Below are 24,092 nucleotides of genomic sequence, written 5' to 3' on the forward strand. Positions count from 1 at the left end.
ACGAGCCAGGCCGTATACAATAAGATCACCGCTTACAGCTGTTTCTCTGTGGTGTCTACTACTAGGGAGCGTTGCAGAGATACCACCTGACGATGCTTAACCTGAACGAACCAGGCGATATACTGTGGTATAGGATAGAATAATTGGATCACTGCGTTTACAGAGTTGTATCTGTGTGATAGAGTTATCTGTGTTTACAGCTGTATCTTTCCACCTCAGACTATCTGTTGCCATCTCTCTTGCACAGAGATGGCTTGATAATGCCCTAACCTGAACGAACCGGGTGGTATACAATTGTATTTATATTGATATATCACCTCGTTTATACTTGTTTGTGTGGATAGAGTGCATAGCATAGAGTCTAAGTCCACTGCCTGGTATCCTAAAACAAAGCTGGGCGTATTTTAAATTCTTCATTTTTTATTTCATTACGTTAGTTAGGTAGGTACCTATTCAAATGTAGGCATTTGAATGTTGTATTCGAAGAAGACTTTCTATTTCTTTCACTACTCTATAGCTGCGTTCTGAGGAAAGCTATGTTGAATATGAATGACGTATGTATGGTACTGAAATCTGGATGTTATCTTCAATAGAGACTACATTGATGCTAACGTAGATACAATTTGAAAAATGTACATTTACATGTACAATAATAATTGTGCATGCCTTGAAAGAAAGAAGTATATATTTTTTTTATTTATTAATCGTTATTTTTTCTGTAAAGTTAACAAAAATACTACCAGCGCAGCAAACCTTTGTCTGTCGAGAAAAGTCCGCGTAAGTTGGTGACCATCACCATTCACCAGCTGGCCGATTCTGTATCGTACAGTTGTGAGTTAATAACTGAGTTAGTAACGAAACGGAGGAGTGAGTAACGGAAAGTGCCACTTTTTGTATTCACTTGCATACAAAAGTGAGACTTTTCGTTGCTCACTCCTCCGTTTCGTTACTAACTCAGTGATTAACTCACAAATGTACGATACAGAATCGGCCAGCAGCACACCAGCAGCTAAGCTCCAAGTTGAAACACATCCAAAATGACTGTATAAGTAGGATATTATAATACGAATTATAAAATATATCATAATATACCTCCTAAATGCCTTTCCCAAAAAAAAGCCATAAATTACAAAATGAAATAAAAACAACTTTAATTATGTAAACTCATATTGAATGCACATTCAATATTTATATTTGAGTGTGCTGCGAATGAAATTCATTTATTATTGACTTCCAATTAATGCTCGGGATTTTTAATTTAAACTATTATTGATGAATTTCCAACTTTTTGTCATTATTTTGTTATCGCATATTCTGTGGAACTAAATGCTGGAATATTTTGCCACAGCACACTCCTCACGGCAGGTACGTTATGGGCAAATGCACTCTCCTTAATTAAAACTGAAACTTATGAATTTTACATGATACAAAATTTATCAGGCAAAGATTCTTTTTACAATATGCCTACGTGGGTTTGGGACTGTTAAATATTCTCTTTACTTCATCTACTCCTGACTGAGAGTTTTATTCCGACCTTTTTGCTGATTTTGTCATACTGGTCACTTGAATTTGGAATAATATACGCTCACACCTAAAAGTTGCAGTCTTAATAATTATTGTATTACCTAATTACATTTTTTTTCCAAATCTTATTGTAACTCTAAAATATAAAATAACAACACAATAATATTATAATAATAATAATATAAATCCCACACCGGTTTCGGTGACGGTGGCCGGTTTCATTGAAACCAGGCCAGTCACGCAGGAGTAATTTTATAGTGCACAAGTGTGTACGCACAAGAGCACTCTCTATTCCTTTACTCTCATAACCCAGTGGGACGGAGGAACGACACGACTGGCGAGAGATCAGGCGTAGGACCACGGCGCAGGACCGACTTTTTACATGTCCATCCGACGTATGGATCATCTTACTTGTTAGACAAGGGACTCGAACCCACGAACTCCGAGTCAAGAGCCACGCTCTAAACCACTACACCATGGAGGCGTACACAATATATTATTATAAAATAATAACAATAAACACTTTCCAAATACAATGAACTTCAGAAAAAAAAAAACATAAAACTCTAAAAAATAATGTCCGTAATTTCAAGAAAATTCACGAGCTATCTATCAATTTAACACTTTTAAATCAAAGAACCTCCGAGGATTTAATGGAGGAGGCCTCCCTAGACGGGTGCCTTCCATTACAAGATTATTTTTTCTAGAAATGTAAGAAATAGTAAATATTATAATTCAGTGGCTTTTAGTGTTATTAAACTTGTGGCCGACATCAAACGGAGGATTTTCTACTTCTGCTTTCATGTCGACATGATCACCCACTTTCAAAAGAAACTTTTTTCATTAAAATTGTGCTAATATTATTTTCTACCCTCAGGACTGCGTTTAACGAAAAACAGTATTATCCTTCGACCCTGAAATAAATGAATAGTATGACAAGGATTTTTTTATTTGAAATTTTGAACCCATCAGGCCCCATAAGCTCACCGGTGAGCGAGACACAATAGATTAACAATAGATTTCCAAGAATCCACGATCGAAGGATTAGAATACAATAACTGACAAAAAAACTACCACCTTACGTAGATACAAGTAAAATATTAAATGTGCACAACTTTTTTTCTAAAATAGCTATTGTTGCGAGAAGAAGTAAACTTAAAACGCTGAAATAAAATAAAAATAGCAGTAAAAAGCAATATTCCAGCAGAACAACCACATAAGTGGATTAGGATTGTGAAAAAATTGAGTCACAAGTCCGGACGTGTGAGAGCTGAGAATTCCCGACTCCTAATGGCGTCGCTTGGACCGCTCCCAAGCGGTATCGGAACTTCATTATGTATAGCAAATATTTTAACTGTCTTTATGTATGTTATTGTCTATCCGTAATAGACGTGGCTGGCTACGAGAATCGGGATCAGCAGGCGATGTCTATTTAGATGATATTTTGCGCAGGGTCAAAAATATATACTACTAAGGGCCTGTTTCGCCACTTTCTGATAAAGTGCTGAATAGGCTATTCCCACCTTTTTTGACAGATTCTCCATACTTGATATGTCAAGTTAATGTGTGGATAGCCTATTCGTCACTTATCAGGAAGCGGCGAAACAGGCCCTTAGACTCATAAAGATAAAAAGATAGATACCTAATATTTCTTTCGATCAAACGTTTGCCTCATCTAAATTATAATATACCTAGTAAAGTGGTTAATGAATGGAGACGTAATTTAAGACGCTTTCTAAAAAGCGTCTGCATATGGGGACAGTTTTAAAGTACACGGCTAAAATATTGCTGTAAGCTAAATGTAAGAATTAGATTTTACATCAATAAATCAAATCAATTTTGACTACTGTTAAAACACAAACAAAATGTTTATTTGTGCTAATGTTTCAAACGCATGCTACTGGTTTCTATTGACGCAAATACAAAAGTTTATTTTGATCTCAACAGCAAAAGCATAAATAATACTACGTTAACCTCTCGACAATGTAACCCGATTGATTCTGTAGTGCAATGCGGGCTGATTAATTACTTGTTGCCGATTTTTTTGCTCGCACTTGTAAATTTTATTGGAGGAAATTGGCACGCTTCTGGGACACATATACCTAACATAGTGTTGAAATTTTTAAAAGTGCAAGTAAGGAACGTTCGTAGAAATTGATTCATCGTCATTTGCGAACCTACGTTATTTGGTCGGGTTATGTCAATCAAGCCAAAACCTTACCTACACACCTACCGAGTAGAATCATTATTCTGGCAGATGGACTTGACATAAGTCATAACTCATAACCCGACTAAATAATGTAGGTACACCACCTGCTTATTTCTCCAATAGTACCAACTTTGTAATTTTAAGAAAAATAAAAAATGCTTATTAATCAATTTCTCCTATAGTACCAACTTTGTAATTTTAAGAAAAATTAAAAAGCGCAGAAGGTTTTCTTGTAATAATTATAACGAAAACCACATAACAAATATCGATTACTTTATTTATAACAGTATCGATAAGTATATCGCTCATTACAGTCCAGTATGGCTGTAAACTTCCCACTTTATGTTCTTGGCACGGCGCGCCGACACAGCGCTCACTGGAGCTCGGAAAACAATTTTTACCGATATTAGATACATCTAATATTTAGTATGATGAGGTCTATGCAATATTCAATTTTATGTTACTCGTACAGTAAGAAAAATAGCTTAGTTATCTTTAGAAAGGTGTTGTTTAAAAGCTATTGTTGACTCTGTTTTTGAGGTGTTTTTAAGATATTGCATAAGTTTTATCGCGGGCTTTGAACGTGGCGACCGAATCAAGAAAGTCCGTAATGAAAATAACCTAACACCTGGTGCGGCGTTACCTGACTTTGTTACGTTTGTACGACTAGACGTATGCGAATTATAATAATTGCATACGTTGATATAAATGCTATGCAATAGCTTTACCGTAGCAGTCCCCGAGTGCCACACGTTTTTTTTTGGCAACGCTTTTGATTGGCTAAGTGAGGCTACGTGTCAATAAAGAGCCAATGTCGACCATACTTTTGGTCGATTGCCGAGGTTTTTTAACCGACTTCCAAAAAGGAGGAGGTTATAATATTATGTTCGTCTGTATATTTTTTTGTATGTTCAAGGATCACTTCGCCGTTTGTGGACCGATTTTCAAGAATTTTTCGCTATAGTATCGGGTATATTGATAAAAGTATTTACGGTTTTCGTTGGCTAACATCAAAACGTGAATCAATCAACAACGAACAATCATGTTACAAGTGACAGCTAGAAAATGTCTATTGTTTTTGTTAATTAAATAAATAAACATTAATATACTCTACACAACGTTAACGTGTTATGAGTTATGACAAGTTTTCTCCTTATATTATATTTTATGTTTTAAGAAAGTATATTTCTAATGGTGCTTGCTAATTGCTAACTTGTAAATATTATACTAGCTTTATACCACGGCTACCTGCGTCCAAGTGTAGAGGACTCCCAGCCAGGCTAGCACGGCCACCAGTAGAAATGCGAAAGTATGGACAAACTGTGGACATAAAGTTAAGGTCCGTTCCGATCTTTACCGCGGTTAATCGGAACCGACAAAAATTCAATTAAAATGCCACTTTATGACAGACTATAGTATAATATATTGTAGTCTGTTATTATATGTTATAAAGTAGGATATTATTTGAATTTTTAGGACTATATTCTGTCATAAAGTGGCATTTTAATTGAATTTTTCGGAAGGAAAAAAGATCGGAACTTCACCTGAAGTTTATCTCCACAGTTTGTCTATACTTCCGCATTTCTACTGGTGGCACAAACTTACTTACACAATACATTACATATTTACGTTTAAGATAAAAAAGTAGGTACGTACTATAAGATAAAACAGATATCACTAGAATAGCCTAATCTTAGATTAACTCTCAAATCTGGATTGAATAGGTCTAATCTTCGTTTGTTAGAATCAAACACCAATTTAACTAGTCAACTAGTCAAAAGTCGTTATCCTCGCTTTGTGGGTACATAAATAATGCAAGTAACGTCAGCACCAGATCCTATTTGCGATACTGAATGGACCTTTAGTCAAGTTACATTCGATAATCGACAGCGAAGTCAGAAATCACGAATGTGTGGGATTTTTTATGACGTATCGCTTAATAATATGATGTTTGTTATTTTATGTCCAATCCAATTCTTTAATACCATTGCTGTCAAAATTATCGCAGCTTGACTAACGGGCCTGAACCGCGTTCGGAGTTATTTTTCCTCCGACAGGACCCTCATGCCAACAACATAAGGGTCACATTGATCTCCGAGGCACAACTCTGAACCGCAGTACTGAGTGCCGTTGACGGCATATTAACTTTTGTGATGCATTACCTAGTGCTAGGAATAGAGCATACGTTTCATGGTCTAGCGGGGCTAGTATATTTAAAACGGAAATAATAAAACGAGCGAATAAAAAATTACTTTGCGACTGATGATGAACATACTGTCTTAATAACATGAGCGGTATTAATTTGACTAAGCGAAAAATAAACTTTTTTTCATCCCCCCCCCCCTCCCCTGCCCCCCTAAATCGTTGGGCAAAATTCTAAATTTTTACCGTTATATAATTTAAGTTCCTACAAATAGAACAATACATATTTTGGGATCATCAAATCAAAGTATGAAATCCTTTCTATCTCTGTTAGCTACCACTTTTTTTCACATATAAAATTGTTGTTTCTCTTATCCAAATGAAGCTACTCACAAAAAATTTGCTTGATAGCAATAAAAAAAAATGTTCTAGGGATCCCTTAATAAAAGTGTTTCATCAAATAGTTATTTCATATTCATTTTTTTTTGTTTTAATGTGTGCTCATTATACTCTGCCCATTAGCGTATTTTTCAAATTTGTTTTTGGTATTCGAAACACTTCATTTAAGATAAAATGCCGCTCAGTATAAAAATAACATTTACCAAATAGTGAAAAAAATGCAGGACGTAACGTTGACACTCAAACAGATATTAGTCTCGCGAGTGCAACCAATTTGACCCTCCATTAAGAACTGTGATGAGTTCATATGTAAATAGAAGTGTAATAGAAGTGCGAAACTTTTACAAAATAACTTGCCTATATTTCAAAATAGCATAAAACAAGGAAACTATGTAACTAGTTAAAAGTAATTATAGTAATAAGTACTAGAAATTATTAACATTTCTACGATCGCGGGCAACATCAATATTCTCAAATATGTTAATTGTTAAAGGTGAATTAAATCGTAATTCTCTAACAATTTAAAAAAATTTCGACATGGAATATATAATTATACTAGTAAGTTTGTGTTAAACTGCATTAAATTGTAGTTTTTTAAATATTTCAGTTGATTATTGGCCTGACAAAATTAATCGTCTAAATCACTCAAAACGATTGAATAGTGTAATTTATACAAAATATTTCTACGTATTGCCGATGAATGATACTACAACTAAACATTGATTTGAAATATACGCTATTTTAATTTAAAAATATGGGGAAAAACATCGCGTCCCTAAGATGATATTGTTTAAAAACGCTCTAAATTATTCGAATTCCATTTTTTACCGATAAAAGTTGTTTTTTTAGTAAATACACATCTTCTTACGTATATTCCAATTAAAAAATGTAACTAATGCTCATTTTAAAAATTCTCGTTGAGGGCCGTCTGTAGCGGAATGGCCCTTCTGTTAATTTCTCGTCACTTACTCTCAGTCGCTCAAATAGTAATTCTATAACCCAAATTTAGTAATTTTGAAACTGTAATTTACAGTCACTCGATTAAATACTACGCTATTTAAAATGTATTGTATAAAATATTATACTATAATATTATATAATACCTCTGTCTGTCTGTTACCTCTTTATGCCCAAACCGCTGAACCGATTTCGCTTGGTATGGAGATACTTTGAGGTCCGGGAAAGGACATAGAGTACTTTTTATACCGAAAAATGTACAGTTTCGATTAAACGAATTTTGGCGCAATGTAGTTGCGGGCGTCGTCTAGTTGTTTAGGTAATATTTTTCTATTTAAGTACCTACTATGTGTTGTGTGTTGACAAAATAAAAGTATGCTACGTCGGGTTAAACGGGATTACAACTTATTACTCTATGTTAAATGATAAATCACACTGTCAGTTTACCAGACGCGACGTGGCGCTACATATAAAATAAATGTCAAAGTGTGTCCGTCTGTTACTTCTTCACGCTCAAACGCTTATCTAATTTATACGCTTAACTGACAGATTATATTTCGTATAGATTAAATAATTAGTTTGTTACTAGCTGTCCCGGCAAACGTTGTTTTGCTTTATAAAGTATTTCGCCCATATTATTTTATTGAAGTAGTAGAAGTGACTAAATAAGTATGTCACCATGGCAACGACCATCGCGGCTATCCCGTCGCACAAACAATGGTCGCCGTCAGTCTCGAGTATTAATAATTATAGGGGTTGGTGATAAAAACAAAAAATTTCGTCCAAAAATTAAAAAAAAATGTAAGGGTGAACAACCCTTATTACTTAGGGGTATGAAAAATAGATGTTGGCCGATTCTCAGACCTACTCAATATGCTCACAAAATTTCATGATAATCGGTCAAGCCGTTTCGGAGGAGTACGGGAACGAACATTGTGACACGAGAATTTTATATATAAGACTAGCTGTCCCGGTGAAATTCGTGTCACTTTAAAACCTTCCCTGGACTTCTACGAATATTTTAAGACTAAAATCAGCCCAATCCGTCCAGCCGTTTTCGAGTTTTAGCGCGACTAACACATTTGAAAATCCATTTTTATATATATAGATTAGATTTATTTATATGAAATATTTTATTATTATATTATTTTAATTTAATCTTTAACCACATGCAAATTGTCTTTCACTTTTTAACACCCCCGTTTTATGTCACGAAGTTTGAGCCGCAGCCGATATCAATTTATATGAAGTTAGGCAAGGAGCCAGAGGGAAATGATGACTGACAGGCACCTGACTTGAATATTGTTTCATATAAATAATACAGGAGCCCGTCACAAGTTCCTGATGGGTATTTCCGTCTGTACGTCACCGTGTATGGTGTAGGCCAAATATGACGATGTATGTGTTGAATGTTCATATAAGAAATTACAACGATTTTCATTTAAAACATAAAACACATAATCACAATTAGGTCACAATTCGTATAGTTTCTGTTTATTTGATAATTTATGCCTAATTTGATTAATAATGTATTCAGCCACAAGTTGGTAAGTGTGTTAACATGACAGATTTATGTTTACATTTTTACGTACATATTTTTGGACGCAAAAAATGTATAGTATCTAAGGTAAAAGCACTAATAGTAGACTCGGAACTAATAGACACTTACGACAAAAATACCATAAAAATAAGAATTACTCTAATTTTTTCTCAACACTATTATAAGCTTCTCAAGCTTTCTGTTGATGTGAAAAAATATATTTAGGACGCCTTCGGGAACAAAATTTTAAAATGGGATCAGTTTTCGTAAATAATGTGACCACGTCAACACGCGCTCGGCAATTTCTTAGAAAGGCGAAATTTTGCACGTAAGTTTTGAATACATTTATTTGATTTTTGGTAATTACTATTGATTTTATTGGATTAATGGTCATGTTGTATACACTAATTAATGTTTATTTATGATTTTTTTCCATTTTCCCTAACAATATAAAGGATGTCTACTATTAGTTCTTGAAAATGTAAAAAACCTAATAGATGACATGGATCTCATCTTTTAGTTTTGCAATACAAACTAAAGTTATTTTCTAGTTTATTCTACTGCAAATATCACCACTGTTCTCTGAAAATATAATTCTATTAACAAACTAACAAATTAGAACTACTGTACCTAAAAATGGACATAATATTAGACCTTGTACTGATCTAAAAATCGATTGCTTTAGTTTTTTAGCAGTAAAAGGAGAGCTGAGAAAAGAAAGAAGAAAAAAGAAGAGGCAAGAGAAGCATGGAGACTAAAGAATGTAAATAAATTTACTAGGAAAAAATATGAAAAATAAAAATAAGAGGAAAGATAGTTTCAGCATGGAAGAAGAATGGATAGAATCTGGAGACAACGTGGATAATATTTCATATGCATGAAGTTACTATGATGAAGTAAATGAAATCTTTAAAAAAACGGCAAATAAAGACCTAATAATAGGAAAAATGTAATTAATGTAATGTAATGTTCTGTCAACTATTAGTTCATATTGGTGTCTACTAGTGATGTTCGTTTTTTTGTGATGTCATCTATTAGTACTTATGACTAAGTTTACAAAAAGACCAATAATATATATTTTTTATTGATTTGTCAGAGAATAATTATAATATATTTATTTTGTAAGAGTTACTGAAGACATGGAGGAAGTTATCAATCCTCTATTTTCATAAATATATATATTTTATAATATTCAAATGTTTTATGTTTCCTTAAAGCGTCTGCCATTAGTGCTTTTACCTTAATATGCTACCAAATAAATGTCATGCCGAATCATAGTTACTCTCTTATGAACCATTCCATAATATGAGAATAGGTGATATTACGCAAAGATAGGAGCAGAGGGCGTTGATAGCACATATTCAGTAAATAAATCAAAATTCGACATGTTGCACATATATTTCACTGTCAAAAACTTTACTGTCTATGCTGTTGCTACCTCTAAGCTCTAGCGTGAAAATATTGTAGTCATAATTATACAAGGTGTAACAAATCTAAGTGATAATACTTATTGGTCTGTGAAAGTTGCAACAAAATTTATAACGATGAGGCGCTTGCTCATACAAATAAAAAAAAAGTTTTCTCTTTCAACGCTGCTATTTTCACAATAAACTCTACAATACACAGCCTAAAGTATTTTCAAATTGTTTTGGCTTTTGTTACAACCTGTATATTATATACATCATATTGCTTAATCTATTTACTGTATTATCTATGGCAAGTTGTAATAAACGTATGATTTCCGGATGACCGGATGTCATTTGTTTTCGCGTGCGCCCAGGTGGACGGACCCGTGTTATGTGAATGTTTCCTCTTAGGTCCAAGAAATTAATAATTTGGCCATTGTGGCTTGGTTTATTCGAGAAGATTCCATCAAATATTGCTTTTTTAAGTTATATCACGTAATGTTTGATGATAATTCTTCATCTAAATCAACTTTACAGTGTACAACATATTTTTTGTATCATGATTCATGAAGGTGTTTTTATGAAAAGCTAAATCGATTTTTTTTTAAACTGCACAGTTAAATATCGTGGCCGTTTTGCCTAGTCTAGTTCCTAGACTAGCTAGCATAGAGATAAGAGGCCCTTACGTATACGTGAAATGTGAATCGAATCTGGGCTTGTACCACGAAACCGTTTTGAGACTCAAACAATCGAACGAGAATGCCGCATCCTACTCTAACAACGTCATTTCACGTTTGTTAGAGTAAGACGCGGCATTTTCGTACGATTGTTTGAGTCTCAAAACTGTTTCGTGGTAGGCCTTCTGTTTTGACTGATCACAGACCGACCTGACCATGCACACAGACAGACATGCACAAAAACGAGTCTTGGGACATAGGAGCCTCAAAGGAAGATCTTTTGACCGAGCGAAGTTGGAGACTCGTTCAGGCCGAAACCCATGACAGCTGTCGTCATTACAGATGTTTTATTGTCTAAACTCTAATTGCTCTCTCCGATCTCTGAAACTTCAATAGCACGATGCATGCTGCGCTAGGCGATTCGCGACAGGAGCCTTTTGATTGTGTCGCCTCCGTGGTCCAGTGGTTCAGACCGTGGATATTGACTCGGAGGTCGTGGGTGCGATTCCCGTCCGTTGGAAACGCATTATTTCCAAGTTTGATTAGGACAATGCAGGCTGATCACGTCCTGATTGTCTGACAAGTAAGTGGATCCATGAGTCGGTTGGGGCATGCAAAAAGTCGGTTCTGGTTTTTCTTACCTGTCGCGTCGGTCATCCGTCCCACTCGGTTATGAGAGTAAAGGAAGATACACTATTACTCCTGCGTAACTGGCCTGCTAACTAACTGGCCTAAAGAATCATGATATGAATCATAATATGATTCATTTTTCTAAAATCGCAAAATGCTACTCTGCTTGCTTTCATTTTTTAATTCATTTCTGTATTTTTGTACTGATTTGACATTTGTCAGTTTGACAGTTTTGACGATTCATATTTTGCTGAATTGATTGAGAGGAATTTTAGCCCCGCAGGTTTTAATGAAACCGGCCACCGTCACCGAAACCGGTGCGAAGTCATTATTATTATACTTTTTAACATTCTTTTATTATTGTGTTCATAAATCCCGATGTTTGGTCACGCGGGTGTGCATAATGAAGAGAGCAGGCTATATTTCATAGGTGCTAACGGTGCAGTGTTTGTGGACAACCTCAATGTTTGTACGTGAGAGTGCACATTAAGAGCGCTTGTTTGACTTAATATATGTGCACCTTTTGGTAACTACCTCCTTATTAGTATTTTTCTATGTAGGAAAATATCAAATGGTAGGCGGTAGCTAGCTGATATAGTAATCATGAGTATTTTTTATATTTTGTATAAACCTTATCTGGACTTCCTCGAATATATGACTTAAATAAGCCACATCGGCTCAGTCGTTCTAGACTTTTAGCGAAATATAAAATCCCTCGGAAGCTGCATATTTTCTCGCGACGAAAAGTAGTAGTGTTATATTTTTCCATTGCCTACTTTAATCCCTACATCTAGTCTGTGTCAAAGTGGTTTAGAAGAGACTATTTGATGTAAGCAATGAAATTATGAAACCTTGAAAGCCGGCTGCCGCTTGGGGATTGATGGGTTAACCCATCAATCCCCAAGCGGCAGCCGGCTGCTGCTTAACAATTGAAAATCTATTGTGTCTGCGATACCCACGATGGAGGTGCTACATAATTAATTTAAAACGAAAAATTATAACAGTTATCTTGTTTGTAGATTTTTATGTCTAGATTTTTTTTATCGTTAAGTGCGACAAGGCTTTATAAGAACGTGGGTGGGAGCTCTGCTGGTAAAGGAGAACTGTCAAAAATTACGTTTTTGTATGATGACAGCGTTAGTTCCTTTTTTCGCCACATTCATTTATACGTGGGAGAGCCATGCTTTGGCACGAATGGGCCGGCTCGACCGGAGACATACCACGTTCTCACAGAATACCGGCGTGAAACAGCGCTTGCGCTGTGTTTCGCCGAGTGAGTGAGTTTACCGGAGGCCCAAACCCCTACCCTATTCCCTTCCCTACCCTCCCCTATTACCCTATTCCCTCTTAAAAGGCCGGCAACGCACCTGCAGCTCTTCTGATGCTGCGAGTGTCCATGGGCGACAGAAGTTGCTTTCCATCACGTGACCCGTTTGCTCGTTTGCCCCCCTTATTTCTTTAAAAAAAAAAAAACCTTGTCGAGCTGTACCAAAATTTTCTCTACATTAATAAACGTTCTACATCATACTCAAACAGAAATACAAAAGTAGAGCGATGAATTTAAAAATTCAAGTGACATGTTTGTCTAATATTATGTACAGTCGAAAAAACAGGCGTCTAAATGTTTGTCAACAGTACTGACGTCTGACACCGGACGGCCCGCGACTTGAATATTAATCGCTGACACTGTATACGGCTTTTAGTTTATTCTTTAAATGGCTAGTATTATTCACGTTTCGTTTTTTTTAAGAATGAACCTTTAGTTTTTTTTAAGTTTAGGGGCCTTCGACAAGTTCCACACGACGTTTTTTACGCTAGTTTGTCAAGCACAGAATACATAATATTAGTACAAGACGCAAGTTAAACACGTTTTAAACTTTATATCTGTCAAAACGCGATGAAAACGCGCAGTAGTCGAGCGCATCAGCAACGCGCGTCGTTAACTTGCGCAAAAAATACGTCCTGTGGACAGACCCTTATTGGCAGTATTTTAATTTTAATTTTATATATTATAAAATTACATGTCCTGACTGACTGACTGACTGATTCATCATCGCTGAGCAAAAACTGTAAAAGTTACAGCCACGAAATTTGGTGAGTAGGGTTGTTTTATTAAGTAGACACCCACTAAGGAAGAAATTTTGAAAATTTTACCCCGAAGAGGGTGAAGTAAGGGTTGAAAGTTTTAATGAAAGTACGTGATTTCTTGAGTTAGAAACTCATAAACTTTATTTTTGGGTTACTGATTAAAAATGAATGGATACGTATTTAAGCGTTTTTGGAAATTCTACCCCCAAGGGGGTGAAATTGGGGTTGAAGGTTTGAATGAAACTCCGTTATTTCTTGAGTTAGAAACATGAAATTTTATGTTTGGGTTACTGATTTAAAATGATTGGATACGTGTTTAATCGTTTCTGAAAATTCTACCCCCAAGGGGGTGAAATAGGGGTTGAAAGTTTAAATGAAAGTCCGTCATTTCTTAAGTTAGAAACATGAAAGTTTATTTTTGGACTGCTGATTAAAAATGAATGGATAGGTATTTAAGCGTTTTTAGAAATTCTACCCCCAAGGGGGTGAAATTGTAGTTGAAAGTTTGAATGAAAGTCCGTCATTTCTTGAGTTAGAAACATGAAACTTTATTTTTGTGCTACTGATTAAAAATGAATGGATACGTATTTAAGTGTTTCTGGTAATTCTACCCCCAAGGGGGTGAAATTGGGGTAGAAAGTTTCAATGAAAGTCCGTCATTTCTTGAGTTAGAAACATGAAAGTTTATTGACGTTTGCGTTTGACGTTTGCTTAAATAGGGTCCGTTTTTACCCTTTGTATAAGGAACCACAAAAACAAAAAGGAGAAAACTATCCATCTTTGTTATTATACTATGTTAACGCGGATGAAGTCGCGGGCAACAGCTAGTTTTAATATAAAACTACTTAAAAAATAATAATACTTATTTTTAAAAGTTATTGTTTTTTTCTCAATTATTTTCGGACTTATTGGTTAAGAATCTTAAGATTAAGTACGTACCTTAAACAGCAACCCGTAACACTCAAAAAGATAAAAATTAAAAATAATTAATCTTAATTTAATGAAGATATTGGCATAAACTTGATTATTTTTTTGTTAGACCCTTAATTACTTGATAATGAAGTTAATAATCATTAAAAGTCCCTGAGAGCGGCAGCTATATTTCTAATATTTAAGTTTGTTTTTTACTAATAACATATTTTTGTTTCAGGTAAGTTTCAGTAACTGGAAGGTGGTTGCGTGTGTGAGTAGTTCACGGTAATTCCTAATGGCGGCGCTAGTGTCGCGTCCACATGGTTCCTATCTATGAAATAGACCACGCTTGCATTTATGATAGTTTAGCAATTTCATAACAGATGGCGCTTTAACGACTACTCTATTTTTTTAAAGAACTTAGTTTTACAGGTTCTAATTTTTGAGACAAATTATTCTAAAAAGTATGTTATACAAAATGAAATAAATATTTAATACATTAAATAAAATTACTAAATCTAAAGTATATAGAATCTACGCCACATTGCGTTTTGTATAGTTTGTATTTGTATTACTCGGCTGAAATCTCGGACTCGGAATTAACTTTCAAGGTACGTTTTAAAGTTGCATACTGTGTACTTACCTGAAGTACTGTAACAAATGCTCACTTCTGTATGTAATTGTTTAGTTAAGCTACCTAAGTCCACTTCCCGGTAAAGTTTTCCTAACTTGCGTTAGTTATTTAATTTGTCGTGCATGGTACAGTGAGCGTGAAAAGCTGTAGATCAACATCAAATGTTTTTCTACTTTCAAGCTCATTGTATAAATTTTATGGATAATAATAATGTAAGTATGTGTAATTATTATGTAAGTTGTAAAGAATTAATCCATACTAATATTATAAATGCGAAAGTGTGTCTGTCTGTCTGTCTGTCGGTTACCTCTTCACGCCCAAACCGCTGGACTGATTTTGCTGAAATTTGGCATGGAGATACTTTGAGTCCCGGTAAAGGACATAGGATACTTTTTATCCCGAAAAAATGTACGGTTCCCGCGCGATAAACGAGTTTTGGTGCAACGGAGTTGCGGGCTTCATCTAGTATTAATATTATAATTTTAAGTAAAACCGCTCTTACCGTCAAAAGAACGCTCATGCTGTGACGCCCGCAACTCCGTTGCGCTAAATTCGTTTATCGCGCGGGAACCGTACATTTTTCAGGAATAAATCTCGGGATCCTTTCCCGGGACTCAAAGCATCTCCATACCAAATTTCAACAAAATCGGTTCAGCGGTATGGGCGTGAAGAAGTAACAGACAGACAGACACACTTTCGCATTTATAACATTAGTATGGAATATGGATAGATCGTACGCGTATCAACTCAGTGCAAACGTGATAAACGGAAACTTTGCATATTCATATTTCTTTATTTGCTTCAAAAGTGGTACATTTTGATGTTACAGTAATTGTGATAGTCTTTCCATGATCACACTTTTCACTAACAATATAGCATGCAAATTCTTAGGCACTTATTCTAAATACATTCTATACATACACTTATTCATCTACAATCTACATACATATAAAGTGATCCATACGGCGCGTACAATGCACAATGCGATTAGCTTTATGTAATTGAAAATTAATGTATTTGATATATTATGTATCAGCTTTCAAAGAAAATCGGCCCACCCGTTTAGATGATGTTGGTGCTACGGACACAGATACATACACGGCTTTTTGGCGGGGATTAATAAAAATCGGCCAAGTGCGAGTCGGACTCGCGCACGAAGGGTTCCGTACCATTAAAGAGCGAAAGTAGGGGAAAAGTTGTATTTTTTGTATCGGAGCCCTCCTTAATTATTTATTTTAATGTAAATTTATTATTAAATATTAAAGTACACATATTATAATTGAGGAGTTTGTGAAAATTTCAAGTGTCTATGTTGCCATTATGGATTACTAGCCAAACAGGCCAAAAAAATCATGTTTGTAGTATGGAAGCCCCCCTTAAATATTAATTTTATTTTGTTTTTAGTATTTGTTGTCAAAGTGGCACCAGAAATACACAATCTGTGAAAATTTCAGAAGTCTAGCTATAGCGGTTCTTGAGATACAACCTGGAGACAGACAGACGGACAGAAATCGAAATCTATGTCGAAGTCTCAGTAATAGGGTCCCGTTTTACCCTTTGGGTACGAAACCCTAAAAACAAACTCAATTGTATTTGACTGTACATTGTAACACTCTCATTTAATCTTGCCACTACACGGTATAAACAGTGTATGATGTTGCGACAGTAAACACCCAAATTCCACACTCACGAAGTTTACCTGCAGGAGCTGATTAATTGAACAGTAATCCTCCCCCCTGTCCTCTAATTCTCCCCCCTTGTTCCCTTCAGCTTCCCCCCTCCCTACAGCGAGCTGTTGACGTACCTATTAAATTTAGACGCGAAAAATGGTTTCGCACCCCCGTTCCTTCAAAACGTAGTTAGTAAGTTTTCACACGAAAATTGTTTTGCACCCCTGTCATTTTTTTGATAAGAAAATAATAGGCGGATTATTTTTAATAAATAGATGTTGACGGCATCTTCGTGTATGCCGCTGAAATTCTTTTATCGTGCCGTAACTGTACGTTTTTCAGTGATAAAATATAACTAGAGATCGCCAAATGGTCGAAATTCGACCTTACATACAACGACATTAGGACTACTACCTATATTTTGTAAAAAAATATTGACTTCATCATAGTTTTTAGGGTTCCGTAGCCAAATGGCAAAAAACGGAACCCTTATAGATTCGTCATGTCTGTCTGTCTGTCTGTCCGTCCGTATGTCACAGCAACTTTTCTCCGAAACTATAAGAGTTATACTATTGAAACTTGGTAAGTGGATGTAGTCTGTGAACCGCATTAAGATTTTGATACAAAAATGGAAAAAATATGAAAAATTTTAGGGGTCCCCATAGGTACAACTGGACCAAAAAAATTTTTTTTCATCTAACCTATGCGTGTGGGGTATCTATGGATAGGTCTTCAAAAATCATATTGAGGTTTCTAATATCATTTTCTTCTAACCTGAATAGTTTGCGAGAGAGACTCTTCCAAAGTGGTAAAATGTGTCCCCCCCCCCCCCCTCTAACTTCTAAAGTAGGGGCATGATAAATCTAAAAAAATTTATGATGTACATTACTATAAAAACTACCAACGAAAATTGGTTTGATCGAGATCTAGCTAGTAGTTTTTTTTATACGTCATAAATAGTAAACCTTAATTTAACTTTCATTAAATCAACTGAAATATAAAAATAAATCGAAAACCTTTTAATTTCATAAAAATAAATCTTATTGCTGCTGCGGAACCCTTCATAGGCGAGTCCAACTCGCACTTGGCCGGTTTTTTTCAATTCTTGTCTCTGGGACTCAGCTGATCTCAGACTGGCCGTTTAAGCATTGTCTAATAGTAATTAAAATTAAATTAAAAAAAACAATAATCCATTTTCAATTTGTCTTTTTGTTGTCAACAGACTTCAACCATAAATAAATGAGTATAATTCGTGTGTATAGGCTTGTCACTCAAAAATCTGTAATTTTTCCTAGTAGTAGTGTCGTTGTGTGTGTAACGTTTTATTTGTTAAAAATATATATGATAAAAGCATCATTTTATTATTATTTTTAACAAAAAATTAAAACCGACTTCCAGGGTAAAAACAATAATAATTTATAATGAACAAAAAAGTGTTAAATAATTCTTACTCTTTAATGTGCCTCATGCATAACTCTCCTAAACCTCAACTATTTCTATGTACACAATCTTCATTATTTTGAAGACGGTACCAGCTAAGAATGCTGAGTTCTATGACAAAATATTTTTAATATTTAAGACTGGTACCGACTTCAAAATAATGAAGATTGTTTACATATAAATAGTTAAAAGGTTTAGGAGAGTTATGCATAAGGCACATTAAAGAGTAAGAATTATTTAACACTTTTTGTTCATTATAAATTATTATTGTTTTTACCCTGGAAGTCGGTTTTAATTTTTTGTTAAAAATAATAATTTCACTCTTTTTAGTCACATTTAATAAGCTGGTTTTTTGTACAGACTAATGTGTTATGCTTAGTGACTTTGGATCCGACAGCTCGCTCTTAATCAAGCAATGATAAAATTAATGTTCATACGCCTGTCTTTAAAGGCTCTAAAGTACTGTTCAGTGAATTTATTTCTATCATTACACTCATGGAAACTCATCAGCTCAACATAATATAATATTATGCTCAAATATAACTATAATCGTCCTTATAAATTTTAAGGAGAATAACATACCTCATAGATCTTATGATCAAATTGCTAACTTGGTAACCCAAACACCAAGATCGAATCATTTACATTGAAATAACATTATAATTTTGTAAATCGTTTGACAAATTCGGGTTTCATTCTTAAAGACGATTAAAAGTACCAATAATATAAGGGTTATAATTAGATAATTCATGGTGTGGTGACTGGTGGTAGTGATAATGATGATGATGAATGAAACTTGCATAGTAGCATATGCTTTCAGTTCTTAAACCAACTCCGAAACCTCCAAACTTGTATTTATAAGAAATCCGGAGTTCTCTTAGCACCTTCGGAACCATGGTATATCTTATTGCAAAATATTGCTTCTTGGTAGCATATGCTTAGGATACTTCTTAAAAAATTTGAATCACTATATGTTCCCATATAAATTTTGAGGAGTTCCCTCGATTACTCATGGATGTATGGTGGAATGGTGGTGATGATGATGATGATTAATAAAATTTGCACAGTAGTATATGCTTTCAGTTCTTAAGACAACGCCGAAACCCCCAAACGTGTATCTATAAGGAGTAAGGAGTTCTATTCACCACCTTCGAACCATGGTATATCCTGTTGCAAAATCTTACTTTTTGGTAACATATGCCTGGAATACTTCATATGAAACCAAAAAAATCATATGTTTCCATTTGAATTTTGAGGAGTTCCCTCGATTACTCATGGATCCCATCATCAGGTCACCACTTTTCTGAACATGGTACCAAATTGAAGTAATACCCTATACAACAAAACAAAAATTTTGAAAATCGGTTCACAAACGGCGGAGTAATCGTTGAACATACATAAAAAAAAAAAACATCCACAGCCGAACGTATAACCTCCTCGTTTTTGGAAGTCGGTTAAAAATAATATTAGCTCGATGCACTCCTTCACCATATAAACTATAACTGTGCGAAATTTCATGCACCTACGTTTCCCCATTTTTCGTAAAAAGGGTTACAAAGTTTTTCTTCACGTATTAATACATTCCATGTCACAGTTTCCCAGGACTTGACAGTATTTCCATATAATCTTGGATAGATTCGAGATCAAGGCAGAATAAATAATATGTACTATCAGAGAAGTTGATTCCTAGGCAGATGGGGGACCTACGTAGTTTGGTCGCGTGACGTCAAACCCAGCCGTGAGCCGACAGATCACATCTTTGTTTTAGCTCCGTGGATCACATTTAAATAATTAACATTATAATTGACATGATTCCACCAAATGACGTTGGTCTGTCAACTGCCTAGGAATCAATTTCCGCGATGGTACTTCAAGAGGTCATCGAGGTAAGGAATTGAAAAATCTTTAAAAATAGTTCATATAAGTAGATGGGTAAGTAATGTTCTCACTTCACTCATGTTCTGAATAACATACTTTTGTTGTTGTTGATATTTCATAGATGACGCTGTGCGTTTTTAAGTGCCTGCGAATATTTTTATTTTAAATATTTTCCTTATAAAAATATTTTTGCAATGGACACGTTACACGACATTTGCAATGTTTTAGACAGGGGCAAAACATTTTTGCTCTTGTCTAAAACATTTCAACTGTCGCTTGATAGACGGGTCAATTCAGACCGCAACGCGACGCGTAGATGCATTTCTAAATTTGTATGGATTTGACAGATTTCAATTGCGTCAGACGTCTTGCGAATCTGTCAAATCCATACTAATTTAGAAATGCATCTGCGCGTCGCGTTGCGGTCTGAATCAACCCTAAGGGTGAATTCAAACTGCAACGCGACGCGTAGATGCATTTCTAAATATTATGTATGGATTTGACAGATTTGCAAGACGTCTTTCGCTGCTTCCGCAACTGAAATCTGTCAATTTAGAAATACATCTACGCGTTGCGTTGCGGTCAGAATTGCCCCTAAGACATTGTATAGTAGGCTTAACATTTTGTAATATTTTTTTTAACAAATCAGTTTCAATAGCGTATACGAGTGATAAAATCTCTTCTGTATTTGATTCAGTCGTAATAATCGTTGAGAGAGCGATCACAGATGAAAATTACGTCTGAATGTTTCATTTAAATCGCCCAATTGCTCGGAAACGGTTAAAAGGTCGGGTCCTTAGGGGGCCCTAAAATATAAGGGGTAAAAATAACAGATGGTCTACAGTGGACGTAACGAACTGTATATGGACCAAGAGAGGGCCCTGGGGCAACAGCGATGTTAGTTTTGGGATCGGTAACTTGTTTGCCTAAAATATTGCTATTTGCGTATCATTTTTGCGCGAAATCCTCTGTTTGGAGAGGGTTTTGTTTGAAGACGCCGCTAATTGTGTGATTTGCTGTTCGATTTTTGTTCTTGCTATGGGTTTTTTGAAAAGTGAATTGAGGATATTTTTTAAACGTCTTCAAAAAGGTTGAGGTTTCTCAATTCGATTTATGAACCGATTATAATGCTTGTTTTTCTTGGTAAAAAGATATTTCAAAGATAAAGGTATTTCCATTATAATACTTACTGTTTGTAGTAGTTTTTTTTAATTACCACATAATAATATTATGTTCCACTGCTGTTTTTGGTGTATGTATTAAAGTATCGCCTACGGGTCAATTAAGACCGTAACGCGATGGGTAGAAGAATTTCAAAATGTGTATGGATTTCACTGAGGATTTCACAGATTTGCCGCACGCAATTGAAGTCTATCAATTCAGTATAAAAGAAATGCATCTACGCATCGCGTTGCGGTCTGAATTGACCCTAATATGAATGACGGACGGCAATTGACTATTTTACTTATAACCGTTAAAATGGTCAACCATTTTGTTTGAATATCAAATTGTATACGAAAAAAATGATAATCGAAATGAAATGCTTTTGATATTTTAATAAATAGGCAAAATGAATAAAGTCGGCTGTCGAAGTATCAATTTCATGTACAAATAGACCGCAAACCGCGCAGCGACCGCGCCACTCGCAAATGAAACCTATCGTTAATATTTCACAAAAACCGTACAAAAACATGGAAATTTTCTCTGAAATACCGATCCAAATGGTTGGTTTGTCCGGCTACACATGTACTAGCAGAGAACCGATGGTGGACCTACGCATTTTGGTCGCGTTTAGTCAAACTCACCCGACAGATCACAGTACACTAGCTAAAAGCCGAACCTTGTGAGGCCTCGTGTCGTCACAACTTGACTGACTGATGATAACACATTACACAACATCTACATATCAATAAAATTACTATGTTAAAGCAGAAATCAATAGGTGTGATAGTTTTTCCGTAAAGTGTACCACAAAATTTTTAGGTTGTGGGATATACTAGGGCTCGCTTCGCTCGCTGATAATCCGACCAATTGACATAGGTGCGTCAACAGCTGCCCAAGAATCAATTTCTTCGATGGTACAATTTCACGTTTATGGATTTTTAATATTACGATAGTTTTTGTTTTTAATACGACATAATATTATAATCAGCTACAAAATATATTTCATGAAACCATCATTGTTTTGTGGCTTACATTCTAAGGACTATAAAAACCCTGCATTACAGCCCAATGTAATAACTGTCAAAGAGACAAAAATATTAATATGGAAATATGCAATATCCATCCTAATAATATAGATAATACCTAATTAATATTATAAAAGCAAGTTTGTAACAACATCTTTATAATTAGCTTAGTTATTTAAGTCTATGTTTTGCATTTCCAATTTATATTTTTTAAATTTTACCATGCCCCACCAAAAACAAAGATAGAAAGAAGAAATTCCCAAACGAAGTTGCGGGATTCGAGTAATAAAACATGAAACAATTCCGCAAACAAAGGTTGCATAAATAAACCTAATCCTTAGTTTTCCATTCCTAATTAGGACGGTGTAATTATTTTGATAGAAAATTAAATTTGCATACCTGTAACATGTAGACTATCGTGGATTACGCCGCGCTGCTGACGCTAAGCCCGGCTTTCGGCTGAACGAATGTCGCAAATCTCATCCCATATTGCTTTGTTTATCGTTATTTATTACTTTTTTGTTTGTGGTACACTCGCGGCGTACTTGGTGCTTGGTGCCTGTTAATAGTCGATTAATTATTGTCTTGTTATCGTTTTGAAAGTGAACTTCTTTAGTGGTAGCAAACATTTTTGTGATGGGAAAAATTGTTGAGCGCTCTTCGGAAGACGGGACAGGTGACCTGCGGGGCTAAAATGGTCACATTCAGCAATTCCTCTCAATAAATTCAGCAAATGAATTGTCAAAACTGTCAAACTGACAAATGTCAAATCAGTACAGAAATACAGAAATGAATTGCAAGCAGAGTTGCATTTTGCGATTTTAGAAAAATGAATCATATTATGATTCATATCATGATTCTTCAAAGCGACCATTTTAGCCCCGCTGATCGAAAATTAGTTAGAATAATGCTAGACATGCAATGCATGCAATGTTAGTAATATGACAGCTTCTGCTCTCTTAAAGTTTTTCCGCCAATCAAGATAGATTGGTAAGCTCGTCCCACTAGGACGAAATTTTGTTAGGCGAATGTCGAATGGCCAAAGTAGAGCTTATTTATTAATTTATAAACTAAGTACTAGTAGATTGAATGTAACATTCTACTACTTGTTTTTTTTTTGTTTAATATTAATCATTTTATATTACCTGAGTATAGTAAGTACATAAAATATTTTTCTAATTTAAAATATCTAAAACGTTTGATTGAACTAGAAACTGTATAAACATTTTCTTTCGTAGAAATAGAAGTTACATTATCTACAGATGATTTAAGTTTCTTAGAACACTTCACTTCCATCTTTCAGAACTCTGAAATGTCAGTTTATTTACTAAATTAATAAATGCGGGAGACATCTCGTAGAAAGTAAATTAATACGTCTTATGCGCAAATGGCTCAGAAAATTCATGGTTTATCTAAAAGTTAGACATTAATATTCTATCCAAATGTGTTGAAGGGAAATAACATGCAATTTCTCTGTAGATACATATTCTTTTTGTAGTATGTACGTGGGTCGTCCAAGGCTCAGAAATTTTTCCACATGTAGCCTCACCTGATCATGGACAAAATAATAATAAAAAGTATTGACTTCCATAATAATATGGACTTATGTCAATTCCATTCGGCAAATGAAAAATTTAAAAAATGAGATGTAAAATAATATTATATTGTTGTTGGTGTGATAACATCGATAGTTGATTACAATCAAAGTTTGATGAATTAATTTTTGAATTGTGCGAAAATGTCGGTTCACCCATATTGTTTATCGTGATATCCAATCAGTCAACATTTGCAGCTCAA

The 24,092-nt window shown here is 34.9% G+C and overlaps 1 protein-coding gene and 1 long non-coding RNA gene across 5 annotated transcripts in view; one reads left to right on the forward strand and one right to left on the reverse strand.

The window, feature by feature from the left end:
* Positions 1-24,092, forward strand: part of LOC121731317 (polypyrimidine tract-binding protein 1) — a 468,460-nt gene that overhangs the window by 147,390 nt on the left and 296,978 nt on the right. The window lies entirely within an intron of this gene.
* Positions 179-19,984, reverse strand: LOC121731323. The gene is made up of 3 exons (XR_006036213.1): positions 19,932-19,984; positions 3,621-3,626; positions 179-188 (listed from the first exon to the last, which is right to left on the reverse strand). It is a non-coding gene; the product is annotated as an uncharacterized LOC121731323 (long non-coding RNA).

This window comes from Aricia agestis, chromosome 10 (genome assembly GCF_905147365.1).
Source record: "Aricia agestis chromosome 10, ilAriAges1.1, whole genome shotgun sequence".
Taxonomy (NCBI): domain Eukaryota; kingdom Metazoa; phylum Arthropoda; class Insecta; order Lepidoptera; family Lycaenidae; genus Aricia; species Aricia agestis.